The 16,049-nt window shown below is 41.5% G+C and overlaps 1 long non-coding RNA gene and 1 pseudogene across 1 annotated transcript; both read right to left on the bottom strand.

Annotated features, from left to right (window-relative positions):
- The window catches only part of LOC127919783 (C-terminal-binding protein 2-like), a 37,158-nt pseudogene that overhangs the window by 14,374 nt on the left and 6,735 nt on the right, over positions 1-16,049 (bottom strand).
- LOC127919780 (uncharacterized) lies at positions 9,889-11,129 on the bottom strand. Its single transcript, XR_008104035.1, has 3 exons — positions 10,631-11,129; positions 10,379-10,546; positions 9,889-10,042 (listed from the first exon to the last, which is right to left on the bottom strand). It is a non-coding gene; the product is annotated as an uncharacterized LOC127919780 (long non-coding RNA).

Genomic DNA, 16,049 nt, shown 5'->3' with positions numbered 1-16,049 from the left:
ATCAGGTTAACTATACTGAGGTGTTACTGTCAGGTTAACTATACTGAGGTGTTACTGTCAGGTTAACTATACTGAGGTGTTACTGTCAGGTTAACTATACTGAGGTGTTACTATCAGGTTAACTATACTGAGGTGTTACTATCAGGTAAACTATACTGAGGTGTTACTATCAGGTTAACTATACTGAGGTGTTACTATCAGGTTAACTATACTGAGGTGTTACTGTCAGGTTAACTATACTGAGGTGTTACTGTCAGGTTAACTATACTGAGGTGTTACTGTCAGGTTAACTATACTGAGGTGGTACTGTCAGGTTAACTATACTGAGGTGTTACTATCAGGTTAACTATACTGAGGTGTTACTGTCAGGTTAACTATACTGAGGTGTTACTGTCAGGTTAACTATACTGAGGTGTTACTATCAGGTTAACTATACTGAGGTGTTACTGTCAGGTTAACTATACTAAGGTGTTACTATCAGGTTAACTATACTGAGGTGTTACTGTCAGGTTAACTATACTGAGGTGTTACTGTCAGGTTAACTATACTGAGGTGTTACTATCAGGTTAACTATACTGAGGTGTTACTGTCAGGTTAACTATACTGAGGTGTTACTGTCAGGTTAACTATACTGAGGTGTTACTATCAGGTAAACTATACTGAGGTGTTACTGTCAGGTTAACTATACTGAGGTGTTACTGTCAGGTTAACTATACTGAGGTGTTACTATCAGGTTAACTATACTGAGGTGTTACTATCAGGTTAACTATACTGAGGTGTTACTGTCAGGTTAACTATACTGAGGTGTTACTGTCAGGTTAACTATACTGAGGTGTTATTATCAGGTTAACTATACTGAGGTGTTACTGTCAGGTTAACTATACTGAGGTGTTACTGTCAGGTTAACTATACTGAGGTGTTACTATCAGGTAAACTATACTGAGGTGTTACTGTCAGGTTAACTATACTGAGGTGTTACTGTCAGGTTAACTATACTGAGGTGTTACTATCAGGTTAACTATACTGAGGTGTTACTGTCAGGTTAACTATACTGAGGTGTTACTGTCAGGTTAACTATACTGAGGTGTTACTGTCAGGTTAACTATACTGAGGTGTTACTATCAGGTTAACTATACTGAGGTGTTACTGTCAGGTTAACTATACTGAGGTGTTACTGTCAGGTTAACTATACTGAGGTGTTACTATCAGGTAAACTATACTGAGGTTAACTATACTGAGGTGTTACTGTCAGGTTAACTATACTGAGGTGTTACTATCAGGTTAACTATACTGAGGTGTTACTATCAGGTTAACTATACTGAGGTGTTACTGTCAGGTTAACTATACTGAGGTGTTACTATCAGGTACACTATACTGAGGTGTTACTATCAGGTTAACTATACTGAGGTGTTACTGTCAGGTTAACTATACTGAGGTGTTACTATCAGGTAAACTATACTGAGGTGTTACTGTCAGGTTAACTATACTGAGGTGTTACTGTCAGGTTAACTATACTGAGGTGGTACTGTCAGGTTAACTATACTGAGGTGTTACTGTCAGGTTAACTATACTGAGGTGTTACTGTCAGGTTAACTATACTGAGGTGTTACTGTCAGGTTAACTATACTGAGGTGTTACTATCAGGTTAACTATACTGAGGTGTTACTGTCAGGTTAACTATACTGAGGTGTTACTGTCAGGTTAACTATACTGAGGTGTTACTATCAGGTAAACTACACTGAGGTTAACTATACTGAGGTGTTACTGTCAGGTTAACTATACTGAGGTGTTACTGTCAGGTTAACTATACTGAGGTGGTACTATCAGGTTAACTATACTGAGGTGTTACTGTCAGGTTAACTATACTGAGGTGTTACTATCAGGTAAACTATACTGAGGTGTTACTATCAGGTAAACTATACTGAGGTGTTACTATCAGGTTAACTATACTGAGGTGTTACTGTCAGGTTAACTATACTGAGGTGTTACTATCAGGTTAACTATACTGAGGTGTTACTGTCAGGTTAACTATACTGAGGTGTTACTATCAGGTTAACTATACTGAGGTGTTACTATCAGGTTAACTATACTGAGGTGTTACTGTCAGGTTAACTATACTGAGGTGTTACTGTCAGTTAACTATACTGAGGTGTTACTATCAGGTTAACTATACTGAGGTGTTACTATCAGGTAAACTATACTGAGGTGTTACTGTCAGGTTAACTATACTGAGGTGTTACTGTCAGGTTAACTATACTGAGGTGTTACTATCAGGTTAACTATACTGAGGTGTTACTGTCAGGTTAACTATACTGAGGTGTTACTATCAGGTAAACTATACTGAGGTGTTACTGTCAGGTAAACTATACTGAGGTGTTACTATCAGGTTAACTATACTGAGGTGTTACTATCAGGTAGACTATACTGAGGTGTTACTGTCAGGTAAACTATACTGAGGTGTTACTGTCAGGTAAACTATACTGAGGTGTTACTATCAGGTTAACTATACTGAGGTGTTACTATCAGGTAGACTATACTGAGGTGTTACTGTCAGGTTAACTATACTGAGGTGTTACTATCAGGTAGACTATACTGAGGTGTTACTATCAGGTAGACTATACTGAGGTGTTACTGTCAGGTTAACTATACTGAGGTGTTACTGTCAGGTAAACTATACTGAGGTGTTACTATCAGGTTAACTATACTGAGGTGTTACTATCAGGTAGACTATACTGAGGTGTTACTATCAGGTTAACTATACTGAGGTGCTACTGTCAGGTTAACTATACTGAGGTGTTACTGTCAGGTTAACTATACTGAGGTGTTACTATCAGGTTAACTATACTGAGGTGTTACTGTCAGGTTAACTATACTGAGGTGTTACTGTCAGGTTAACTATACTGAGGTGTTACTGTCAGGTTAACTATACTGAGGTGTTACTGTCAAGTTAACTATACTGAGGTGTTACTATCAGGTTAACTATACTGAGGTGTTACTGTCAGGTTAACTATACTGAGGTGTTACTGTCAGGTTAACTATACTGAGGTGTTACTGTCAGGTTAACTATACTGAGGTGTTACTATCAGGTTAACTATACTGAGGTGTTACTGTCAGGTTAACTATACTGAGGTGTTACTGTCAGGTTAACTATACTGAGGTGTTACTGTCAGGTTAACTATACTGAGGTGTTACTGTCAGGTTAACTATACTGAGGTGTTACTATCAGGTAAACTATACTGAGGTGTTACTATCAGGTTAACTATACTGAGGTGTTACTATCAGGTTAACTATACTGAGGTGTTACTGTCAGGTTAACTATACTGAGGTGTTACTGTCAGGTTAACTATACTGAGGTGTTACTGTCAGGTTAACTATACTGAGGTGGTACTGTCAGGTTAACTATACTGAGGTGTTACTATCAGGTTAACTATACTGAGGTGTTACTGTCAGGTTAACTATACTGAGGTGTTACTATCAGGTTAACTATACTGAGGTGTTACTGTCAGGTTAACTATACTGAGGTGTTACTATCAGGTTAACTATACTCAGGTTAACTATACTGAGGTGTTACTGTCAGGTTAACTATACTGAGGTGTTACTGTCAGGTTAACTATACTGAGGTGTTACTATCAGGTTAACTATACTGAGGTGTTACTGTCAGGTTAACTATACTGAGGTGTTACTGTCAGGTTAACTATACTGAGGTGTTACTATCAGGTAAACTATACTGAGGTGTTACTGTCAGGTTAACTATACTGAGGTGTTACTGTCAGGTTAACTATACTGAGGTGTTACTATCAGGTTAACTATACTGAGGTGTTACTATCAGGTTAACTATACTGAGGTGTTACTGTCAGGTTAACTATACTGAGGTGTTACTGTCAGGTTAACTATACTGAGGTGTTATTATCAGGTTAACTATACTGAGGTGTTACTATCAGGTTAACTATACTGAGGTGTTACTGTCAGGTTAACTATACTGAGGTGTTACTATCAGGTTAACTATACTGAGGTGTTACTGTCAGGTTAACTATACTGAGGTGTTACTGTCAGGTTAACTATACTGAGGTGTTACTGTCAGGTTAACTATACTGAGGTGTTACTGTCAGGTAAACTATACTGAGGTGTTACTGTCAGGTTAACTATACTGAGGTGTTACTGTCAGGTTAACTATACTGAGGTGTTACTGTCAGGTTAACTATACTGAGGTGTTACTATCAGGTTAACTATACTGAGGTGTTACTGTCAGGTTAACTATACTGAGGTGTTACTGTCAGGTAAACTATACTGAGGTGTTACTGTCAGGTAAACTATACTGAGGTTAACTATACTGAGGTGTTACTGTCAGGTTAACTATACTGAGGTGTTACTGTCAGGTTAACTATACTGAGGTGTTACTATCAGGTTAACTATACTGAGGTGTTACTATCAGGTTAACTATACTGAGGTGTTACTGTCAGGTTAACTATACTGAGGTGTTACTATCAGGTTAACTATACTGAGGTGTTACTGTCAGGTTAACTATACTGAGGTGTTACTGTCAGGTTAACTATACTGAGGTGTTACTATCAGGTTAACTATACTGAGGTGTTACTGTCAGGTTAACTATACTGAGGTGTTACTATCAGGTTAACTATACTGAGGTGTTACTGTCAGGTTAACTATACTGAGGTGTTACTGTCAGGTTAACTATACTGAGGTGTTACTGTCAGGTTAACTATACTGAGGTGGTACTGTCAGGTTAACTATACTGAGGTGTTACTATCAGGTTAACTATACTGAGGTGTTACTGTCAGGTTAACTATACTGAGGTGTTACTGTCAGGTTAACTATACTGAGGTGGTACTGTCAGGTTAACTATACTGAGGTGTTACTATCAGGTTAACTATACTGAGGTGTTACTATCAGGTTAACTATACTGAGGTGTTACTGTCAGGTTAACTATACTGAGGTGTTACTGTCAGGTTAACTATACTGAGGTGTTACTATCAGGTTAACTATACTGAGGTGTTACTGTCAGGTTAACTATACTGAGGTGTTACTGTCAGGTTAACTATACTGAGGTGTTACTATCAGGTAAACTATACTGAGGTGTTACTGTCAGGTTAACTATACTGAGGTGTTACTGTCAGGTTAACTATACTGAGGTGTTACTATCAGGTTAACTATACTGAGGTGTTACTATCAGGTTAACTATACTGAGGTGTTACTGTCAGGTTAACTATACTGAGGTGTTACTGTCAGGTTAACTATACTGAGGTGTTATTATCAGGTTAACTATACTGAGGTGTTACTATCAGGTTAACTATACTGAGGTGTTACTGTCAGGTTAACTATACTGAGGTGTTACTATCAGGTAAACTATACTGAGGTGTTACTGTCAGGTTAACTATACTGAGGTGTTACTGTCAGGTTAACTATACTGAGGTGTTACTGTCAGGTAAACTATACTGAGGTGTTACTGTCAGGTTAACTATACTGAGGTGTTACTGTCAGGTTAACTATACTGAGGTGTTACTATCAGGTACACTATACTGAGGTGTTACTATCAGGTTAACTATACTGAGGTGTTACTGTCAGGTTAACTATACTGAGGTGTTACTATCAGGTTAACTATACTGAGGTGTTACTGTCAGGTTAACTATACTGACGTGTTACTGTCAGGTTAACTATACTGAGGTGTTACTATCAGGTAAACTATACTGAGGTTAACTATACTGAGGTGTTACTGTCAGGTTAACTATACTGAGGTGTTACTGTCAGGTTAACTATACTGAGGTGTTACTATCAGGTTAACTATACTGAGGTGTTACTATCAGGTTAACTATACTGAGGTGTTACTGTCAGGTTAACTATACTGAGGTGTTACTATCAGGTACACTATACTGAGGTGTTACTATCAGGTTAACTATACTGAGGTGTTACTGTCAGGTTAACTATACTGAGGTGTTACTATCAGGTAAACTATACTGAGGTGTTACTGTCAGGTTAACTATACTGAGGTGTTACTGTCAGGTTAACTATACTGAGGTGGTACTGTCAGGTTAACTATACTGAGGTGTTACTATCAGGTTAACTATACTGAGGTGTTACTGTCAGGTTAACTATACTGAGGTGTTACTGTCAGGTTAACTATACTGAGGTGTTACTATCAGGTTAACTATACTGAGGTGTTACTGTCAGGTTAACTATACTGAGGTGTTACTGTCAGGTTAACTATACTGAGGTGTTACTATCAGGTAAACTATACTGAGGTTAACTATACTGAGGTGTTACTGTCAGGTTAACTATACTGAGGTGTTACTGTCAGGTTAACTATACTGAGGTGTTACTATCAGGTTAACTATACTGAGGTGTTACTATCAGGTTAACTATACTGAGGTGTTACTGTCAGGTTAACTATACTGAGGTGTTACTATCAGGTAAACTATACTGAGGTGTTACTATCAGGTTAACTATACTGAGGTGTTACTGTCAGGTTAACTATACTGAGGTGTTACTATCAGGTAAACTATACTGAGGTGTTACTGTCAGGTTAACTATACTGAGGTGTTACTGTCAGGTTAACTATACTGAGGTGGTACTGTCAGGTTAACTATACTGAGGTGTTACTATCAGGTAAACTATACTGAGGTGTTACTGTCGTTAACTATACTGAGGTGTTACTATCAGGTTAACTATACTGAGGTGTTACTGTCAGGTTAACTATACTGAGGTGTTACTGTCAGGTAAACTATACTGAGGTGTTACTGTCAGGTTAACTATACTGAGGTGTTACTGTCAGGTTAACTATACTGAGGTGTTACTATCAGGTTAACTATACTGAGGTGTTACTGTCAGGTTAACTATACTGAGGTGTTACTATCAGGTTAACTATACTGAGGTGTTACTATCAGGTTAACTATACTGAGGTGTTACTGTCAGGTTAACTATACTGAGGTGTTACTGTCAGGTTAACTATACTGAGGTGTTACTATCAGGTTAACTATACTGAGGTGTTACTGTCAGGTTAACTATACTGAGGTGTTACTATCAGGTTAACTATACTGAGGTGTTACTGTCAGGTTAACTATACTGAGGTGTTACTGTCAGGTTAACTATACTGAGGTGTTACTGTCAGGTTAACTATACTGAGGTGTTACTGTCAGGTTAACTATACTGAGGTGTTACTGTCAGGTAAACTATACTGAGGTGTTACTATCAGGTTAACTATACTGAGGTGTTACTGTCAGGTTAACTATACTGAGGTGTTACTGTCAGGTTAACTATACTGAGGTGTTACTGTCAGGTTAACTATACTGAGGTGTTACTATCAGGTTAACTATACTGAGGTGTTACTGTCAGGTTAACTATACTGAGGTGTTACTGTCAGGTTAACTATACTGAGGTGTTACTATCAGGTAAACTATACTGAGGTGTTACTATCAGGTTAACTATACTGAGGTGTTACTATCAGGTTAACTATACTGAGGTGTTACTGTCAGGTTAACTATACTGAGGTGTTACTGTCAGGTTAACTATACTGAGGTGTTACTGTCAGGTTAACTATACTGAGGTGTTACTGTCAGGTTAACTATACTGAGGTGTTACTATCAGGTTAACTATACTGAGGTGTTACTATCAGGTTAACTATACTGAGGTGTTACTGTCAGGTTAACTATACTGAGGTGTTAATGTCAGGTTAACTATACTGAGGTGTTACTATCAGGTTAACTATACTGAGGTGTTACTATCAGGTTAACTATACTGAGGTGTTACTGTCAGGTTAACTATACTGAGGTGTTACTGTCAGGTAAACTATACTGAGGTGTTACTGTCAGGTTAACTATACTGAGGTGTTACTGTCAGTTTAACTATACTGAGGTGTTACTGTCAGGTAAACTATACTGAGGTGTTACTGTCAGGTTAACTATACTGAGGTGTTACTATCAGGTTAACTATACTGAGGTGTTACTGTCAGGTTAACTATACTGAGGTGTTACTATCAGGTTAACTATACTGAGGTGGTACTGTCAGGTTAACTATACTGAGGTGTAGTCAGGTTAACTATACTGAGGTGTTACTGTCAGGTTAACTATACTGAGGTGTTACTGTCAGGTTAACTATACTGAGGTGTTACTGTCAGGTTAACTATACTGAGGTGTTACTGTCAGGTTAACTATACTGAGGTGTTACTATCAGGTTAACTATACTGAGGTGTTACTATCAGGTTAACTATACTGAGGTGTTACTGTCAGGTTAACTATACTGAGGTGTTACTATCAGGTTAACTATACTGAGGTGTTACTGTCAGGTTAACTATACTGAGGTGTTACTGTCAGGTTAACTATACTGAGGTGTTACTGTCAGGTTAACTATACTGAGGTGTTACTGTCAGGTTAACTATACTGAGGTGTTACTGTCAGGTTAACTATACTGAGGTGTTACTGTCAGGTTAACTATACTGAGGTGTTACTATCAGGTTAACTATACTGAGGTGTTACTGTCAGGTTAACTATACTGAGGTGTTACTGTCAGGTAAACTATACTGAGGTGTTACTATCAGGTTAACTATACTGAGGTGTTACTATCAGGTTAACTATACTGAGGTGTTACTATCAGGTTAACTATACTGAGGTGTTACTGTCAGGTTAACTATACTGAGGTGTTACTATCAGGTTAACTATACTGAGGTGTTACTGTCAGGTTAACTATACTGAGGTGTTACTATCAGGTTAACTATACTGAGGTGTTACTGTCAGGTTAACTATACTGAGGTGTTACTGTCAGGTTAACTATACTGAGGTGTTACTATCAGGTTAACTATACTGAGGTGTTACTATCAGGTTAACTATACTGAGGTGTTACTGTCAGGTTAACTATACTGAGGTGTTACTGTCAGGTTAACTATACTGAGGTGTTACTGTCAGGTAAACTATACTGAGGTGTTACTATCAGGTTAACTATACTGAGGTGTTACTGTCAGGTTAACTATACTGAGGTGTTACTGTCAGGTTAACTATACTGAGGTGTTACTGTCAGGTTAACTATACTGAGGTGTTACTATCAGGTTAACTATACTGAGGTGTTACTGTCAGGTTAACTATACTGAGGTGTTACTGTCAGGTTAACTATACTGAGGTGTTACTGTCAGGTTAACTATACTGAGGTGTTACTATCAGGTTAACTATACTGAGGTGTTACTATCAGGTTAACTATACTGAGGTGTTACTGTCAGGTTAACTATACTGAGGTGTTACTGTCAGGTTAACTATATCCTCATCCACTGTGTGTCTCACTTCAATGGTTCTGTAGAGAGGACGTCCACTTGTGTGTGTGTGTGTGTGTGTGTGTGTGTGTGTGTGTGTGTGTGTGTGTGTGTGTGTGTGTGTGTGTGTGTGTGTGTGTGTGTGTGTGTGTGTGTGTGTGTGTTCGTACATTCATGCACTGTGTGTCTCACCTGAAGGGTTCTATCTCGTGCACTGTGTGTCTCACCTGAAGGGTTCTATCTCGTGCACTGTGTGTCTCACCTGAAGGGTTCTATCTCGTGCACTGTGTGTCTCACCTGAAGGGTTCTATCTCGTGCACTGTGTGTCTCACCTGAAGGGTTCTATCTCGTGCACTGTGTGTCTCACCTGAAGGGTTCTATCTCGTGCACTGTGTGTCTCACCTGAAGGGTTCTATCTCGTGCACGTCCAGGGCAGCGCCACGTATCCTCCCCTCCTTCAGGGCCTGAGCCAGGGCCTTCTCATCCACCAGCCCCCCCCGCGCTGCATTCACCAAGAACGCTCCCTGACGCATCTAGAAGGGTCGGGGTGGGGGGCGGGGGGGTGAGAGAAAGATAAGAGAGAGAGAAGAGGGGGGTTGATTTGATCTAAAGAGGGGCGCCACCAACATTTGTTTGCGTCCTACTGTTAAGTATCTTAATAGAGATGACCTACTGATAGAGCTGGAGAAGAGAGACTATAATAGAGATGACCTACTGATAGAGCTGGAGAAGAGAGACTATAATAGAGATGACCTACTGATAGAGCTGGAGAAGAGAGACTATAATAGAGATGACCTACTGATAGAGCTGTAGAAGAGAGACTATAATAGAGATGACCTACTGATAGAGCTGGAGAAGAGAGACTAGAATAGAGATGACCTACTGATAGAGCTGGAGAAGAGAGACTATAATAGAGATGACCTACTGATAGAGCTGGAGAAGAGAGACTATAATAGAGATTACCTACTGATAGAGCTGGAGAAGAGAGACTATAATAGAGATGACCTACTGATAGAGCTGGAGAAGAGAGACTATAATAGAGATGACCAACTGATAGAGCTGGAGAAGAGAGACTATAATAGAGATGACCTACTGATAGAGCTGGAGAAGAGAGACTATAATAGAGATGACCTACTGATAGAGCTGGAGAAGAGAGACTATAATAGAGATGACCTACTGATAGAGCTGGAGAAGAGAGACTATAATAGAGATGACCTACTGATAGAGCTGGAGAAGAGAGACTATAATAGAGATGACCTACTGATAGAGCTGGAGAAGAGAGACTATAATAGAGATGACCTACTGATAGAGATGGAGAAGAGAGACTATAATAGAGATGACCTACTGATAGAGATGGAGAAGAGAGACTATAATAGAGATGACCTACTGATAGAGCTGGAGAAGAGAGACTATAATAGAGATGACCTACTGATAGAGCTGGAGAAGAGAGACTATAATAGAGATGACCTACTGATAGAGCTGGAGAAGAGAGACTATAATAGAGATGACCTACTGATAGAGCTGGAGAAGAGAGACTATAATAGAGATGACCTACTGATAGAGCTGGAGAAGAGAGACTATAATAGAGATGACCTACTGATAGAGCTGGAGAAGAGAGACTATAATAGAGATGACCTACTGATAGAGCTGGAGAAGAGAGACTATAATAGAGATGACCTACTGATAGAGCTGGAGAAGAGAGACTATAATAGAGATGACCTACTGATAGAGCTGGAGAAGAGAGACTATAATAGAGATGACCTACTGATAGAGCTGGAGAAGAGAGACTATAATAGAGATGACCTACTGATAGAGCTGGAGAAGAGAGACTATAATAGAGATGACCTACTGATAGAGATGGAGAAGAGAGACTATAATAGAGATGACCTACTGATAGAGCTGGAGAAGAGAGACTAGAATAGAGATGACCTACTGATAGAGATGTAGAAGAGCCTAGAATGTCTTTGACGCTCCACTGAATCTTCTCCAGCTCTATCAGTAGGTCATCTCTATTATAGTCTCTCTTCTCCAGCTCTATCAGTAGGTCATCTCTATTATAGTCTCTCTTCTCCAGCTCTATCAGTAGGTCATCTCTATTATAGTCTCTCTTCTCCAGCAGAATGAATGGTCTACTGAAGACATGACAAGCCGAGCATCTGGGCAACACATGCACACGCAAATATGTCTGTCTCATCCCCATGGAGACACATCTACACCTGAGGAAAATCAGCTCTGAGGGATGACTGTCAAAGGTTCTTTAAGAGTTGTGTGCTTGAATACGTCCCAAATAAACCCTATTCCTTTGATAGTGCACTTACTTGGCTCAGCTCACATAGTTGGCTGTAGATGGGGACATCCCAAATGGAACTCTATTCCCTTGATAGTGCACTACTTGGCTCAGCTCACATAGTTGGCTGTAGATGGGAGTTTCCCAAATGGAACTCTATTCCCTTGATAGTGCACTACTTGGCTCAGCTCACATAGTTGGCTGTAGATGGGAGTTTCCCAAATGGAACTCTATTCCCTTGATAGTGCACTACTTGGCTCAGCTCACATAGTTGGCTGTAGATGGGAGTTTCCCAAATGGAACTCTATTCCCTTGATAGTGCACTACTTGGCTCAGCTCACATAGTTGGCTGTAGATGGGGACATCCCAAATGGAACTCTATTCCCCTGATAGTGCACTACGTTGAGGACAAGATGACAGTTGATAACTATACTAGACAAACATAAATACATATAATAAATAAATACTGCTAGCGAGCAAAACAACAGCTCCTGAAAAATCCAATTAATATTCTTGGAAGAAACTTCCTTAAATGTAGACACAATACGAAATCCACCACATGAAAAGGCCTCGCACTGTCAGTCATCCTTTATCACACACACACACACACACACACACACACACACACACACACACACACACACACACACACACACACACACACACACACACACACACACACACACACACACACGCACGCACGCATGCACAGACACGCACGCACTCACACACACAGACACGCACGCACGCACACACGCACGCACGCACGCACACACACACACACGATAAGAAGATGCAGGCTTGAGAAAACAACGAAGAAGAGACAGGAGAGGAGTTAAGAACTGGGTTAAGAGATAGAGCCTTCTCTATTCTGTTGTTCTCCTTCAGACAGCACTTCAATGCTCTCAATCTCTCTCTCTCTCTCTCTCTCTCTCTCTCTCTCTCTCTCTCTCTCTCTCTCTCTCTCTCTCTCTCTCTCTCTCTCTCTCTCTCTCTCTCAGATGTGAAGTCAACCAGAAAGAATAGAAACACAGAAAATAAGAGGAAACTGAGATAAGAGGTATAATTCTCCTCTCCTCCACCAGGTGGCAGACCAGACAGACCAGATGGGGTATGTAGTTTTGACAGCAGCTCTGAGCAGTGAAGTCAACCTGAGAGAGTCAGAGGAATAATATAATAATAATATATGCCATTTAGCGGACGCTTTTATCCAAAGCGACTTACAGTCATGTGTGCATACATTCTACGTATGGGTGGTCCCGGGAATCGAACCCACTACCCTGGCGTTACAAGCGCCATGCTCTACCAACTGAGCTACAGAAGGACCACCCATAGAGGAAACTGAGATAAGAGGTGTAATTCTCCCCTCCTCCACCAGGTGGCAGACTAGATGGGGTATTGTTGTATTGATAGCAGCTCTAAGCAGTAGGAAAGGAAACAACATCTCCACTTCGCTGACCCTCAACACTGGGGCCCCACAAGGGTGCGTGCTCAGCCCTCTCCTGTTCTCCCTGTTCACCTATGACTGCGTGGCCAAGCACGCCTCCAAATCATTGTCAAGTTTGCAGAAGACAGTAATGGGCTTGATTACCAACGACGACGAGACGGCCTACAGGGAGGAGGTGAGGGCACTCGGAGTGTGGTGTCAGGAAAATAACTTCTCACTCAACGTCAACAAAACAAAGGAGATGATCGTGGACTTCAGGAAACAGCAGAGGGAGCACCCCCTTCCACATCGACGGGACACCAGTGGAGAAGGTGGAAAGCTTCAAGTTCCTCGGCGTACACATCACAGACAAACTGAATTGGTTCACCCACACAGACAGCGTGGTGAAGAAGGCGCAGCAGCGCCTCTTCAACCTCAGGAGGCTGAAGAAATTTGGCTTGTCACCTAAGACCCTCACAATCTTTTACAGATGCACAATTGAGAGCATCCTGTCGGGCTGTATCACTGCCTGGTACGGCAACTGCTCCGCCCACAACCGTAAGGCTCTCCAGAGGGTAGTGAGGTCTGCACAACGCATCACCGGGGGCAAACTACCTGCCATCCAGGACACCTACACCGCCTGATGTCACAGGAAGGCCAAAAAGATCATCAAGGACAACAACCACCCGAGCCACTGCCTGTTCACCCCGCTATCATCCAGAAGGCGAGGTCAGTACAGGTGCATCAAAGCTGGGACCGAGAGACTGAAAAACAGCTTCTATCTCAAGGCCATCAGACTGATAAACAGCTTCTATCTCAAGGTCATCAGACTGATAAACAGCTTCTATCTCAAGGCCATCAGACTGATAAACAGCTTCTATCTCAAGGTCATCAGACTGATAAACAGCTTCTATCTCAAGGCCATCAGACTGATAAACAGCTTCTATCTCAAGGTCATCAGACTGATAAACAGCTTCTATCTCAAGGCCATCAGACTGATAAACAGCTTCTATCTCAAGGCCATCAGACTGATAAACAGCTTCTATCTCAAGGCCATCAGACTGATAAACAGCTTCTATCTCAAGGTCATCAGACTGATAAACAGCTTCTATCTCAAGGTCATCAGACTGTTAAACAGCTTCTATCTCAAGGCCATCAGACTGTTAAACAGCTTCTATCTCAAGGTCATCAGACTGATAAACAACCACCACTAACACAGAGAGGCTACTGCCTACATTAAGACCAAATCACTGGCCACTTTAATAAATGGATCACTGGTCACTTTAATAAATGCCACTTTAATAATGTTTACATATCTTACATTACTCATATCATATATACACTACCGTTCAAAAGTTTGGGGTCACTTAGAAATGTCCTTGTATATGAAAGAAAAACACATTTTTTTCGTCCACTAAAATAACATCAAAGTGATCAGAAATACAGTGCAGACATTGTTAATGTTGTAAATTACTTTTGTTACGGAAACGGTTGATTTGTTATGGAATATCTACATATGCGTACAGAGGCCCATAATCAGCAACCATCACTCCTGTGTTCCAATGGCACGTTGTGTTAGCTAATCCAGGTTTATCATTTTAAAAGGCTCATTGATCGTTAGAAAACCCTTCTGCAATTATGTTAGCACAGCTGTTGTTCTGATTAAAGAAGCAATAAAACGGGCCTTCTTTAGACGAGTTGAGTATCTGGAGCATCAGCATTTGTGGGTTCGATTACAGGCTCAAAATGGCCCAAACAAAGACCTTTGTTCTGAAACTCGTCTGTCTATTCTTGTTCTGAGATATGAAGGCTATTCCGTGGGAGAAATTGCCAAGAAACTGAAGATCTCGTACAACACTGTGTACTACTCCCTTCACAGAACAGAGCAAACTGGCCCTAACCAGAACAGAAAGAGGAGTGGGAGGCCCCGGTGCACAACTGAACAAGAGGACAAGTACATTAGAGTATCTAGTCTGAGAAACAGATGCCTCACAAGTCCTCAACAGGCAGCTTCATGAAATAGTACCCGCAAAACACCAGTCTGAACTTCAACAGTGAAGAGGCGACTCCGGGATGCTGGCCTTCTAGGCAGAGTTCCTCTGTCCAGTCTCAACATCAACAGTGAAGAGATGACTCCGGGATGCTGGCCTTCTAGGCAGAGTTCCTCTGTCCAGTCTCAACATCAACAGTGAAGAGATGACTCCGGGATGTTGGCCTTCTAGGCAGAGTTCCTCTGTCCAGTCTCAACGTCAACAGTGAAGAGATGACTCCGGGATGCTGGCCTTCTAGGCAGAGTTCCTCTGTCCAGTCTCAACGTCAACAGTGAAGAGACGAATCCGGGATGCTGGCCTTCTAGGCAGAGTTCCTCTGTCCAGTCTCAACATCAACAGTGAAGAGATGACTCCGGGATGCTGGCCTTCTAGGCAGAGTTCCTCTGTCCAGTCTCAACGTCAACAGTGAAGAGATGACTCCGGGATGCTGGCCTTCGAGGCAGAGTTCCTCTGTCCAGTCTCAACATCAACAGTGAAGAGATGACTCCGGGATGCTGGCCTTCGAGGCAGAGTTCCTCTGTCCAGTCTCAACGTCAACAGTGAAGAGATGACTCCAGGATGCTGGCCTTCGAGGCAGAGTTCCTCTGTCCAGTCTCAACATCAACAGTGAAGAGATGACTCCAGGATGCTGGCCTTCGAGGCAGAGTTCCTCTGTCCAGTCTCAACATCAACAGTGAAGAGATGACTCCGGGATGCTGGCCTTCTAGGCAGCGTTCCTCTGTCCAGTCTGAACTTCAACAGTGAAGAGACGACTCCGGGATGCTGGCCTTCTAGGCAGCGTTCCTCTGTCCAGTCTCAACGTCAACAGTGAAGAGATGACTCCGGGATGCTGGCCTTCTAGGCAGAGTTCCTCTGTCCAGTCTCAACGTCAACAGTGAAGAGATGACTCCGGGATGCTGGCCTTCTAGGCAGAGTTCCTCTGTCCAGTCTCAACGTCAACAGTGAAGAGATGACTCCGGGATGCTGGCCTTCTAGGCAGAGTTCCTCTGTCCAGTCTCAACGTCAACAGTGAAGAGATGACTCCGGGATGCTGGCCTT

Source organism: Oncorhynchus keta, unplaced genomic scaffold, assembly GCF_023373465.1.
Source record: "Oncorhynchus keta strain PuntledgeMale-10-30-2019 unplaced genomic scaffold, Oket_V2 Un_contig_1748_pilon_pilon, whole genome shotgun sequence".
NCBI classification, from domain to species: domain Eukaryota; kingdom Metazoa; phylum Chordata; class Actinopteri; order Salmoniformes; family Salmonidae; genus Oncorhynchus; species Oncorhynchus keta.
Note: the sequence above shows the minus strand (reverse complement) of the source record. Positions and strands in the feature narration are given on the sequence as shown.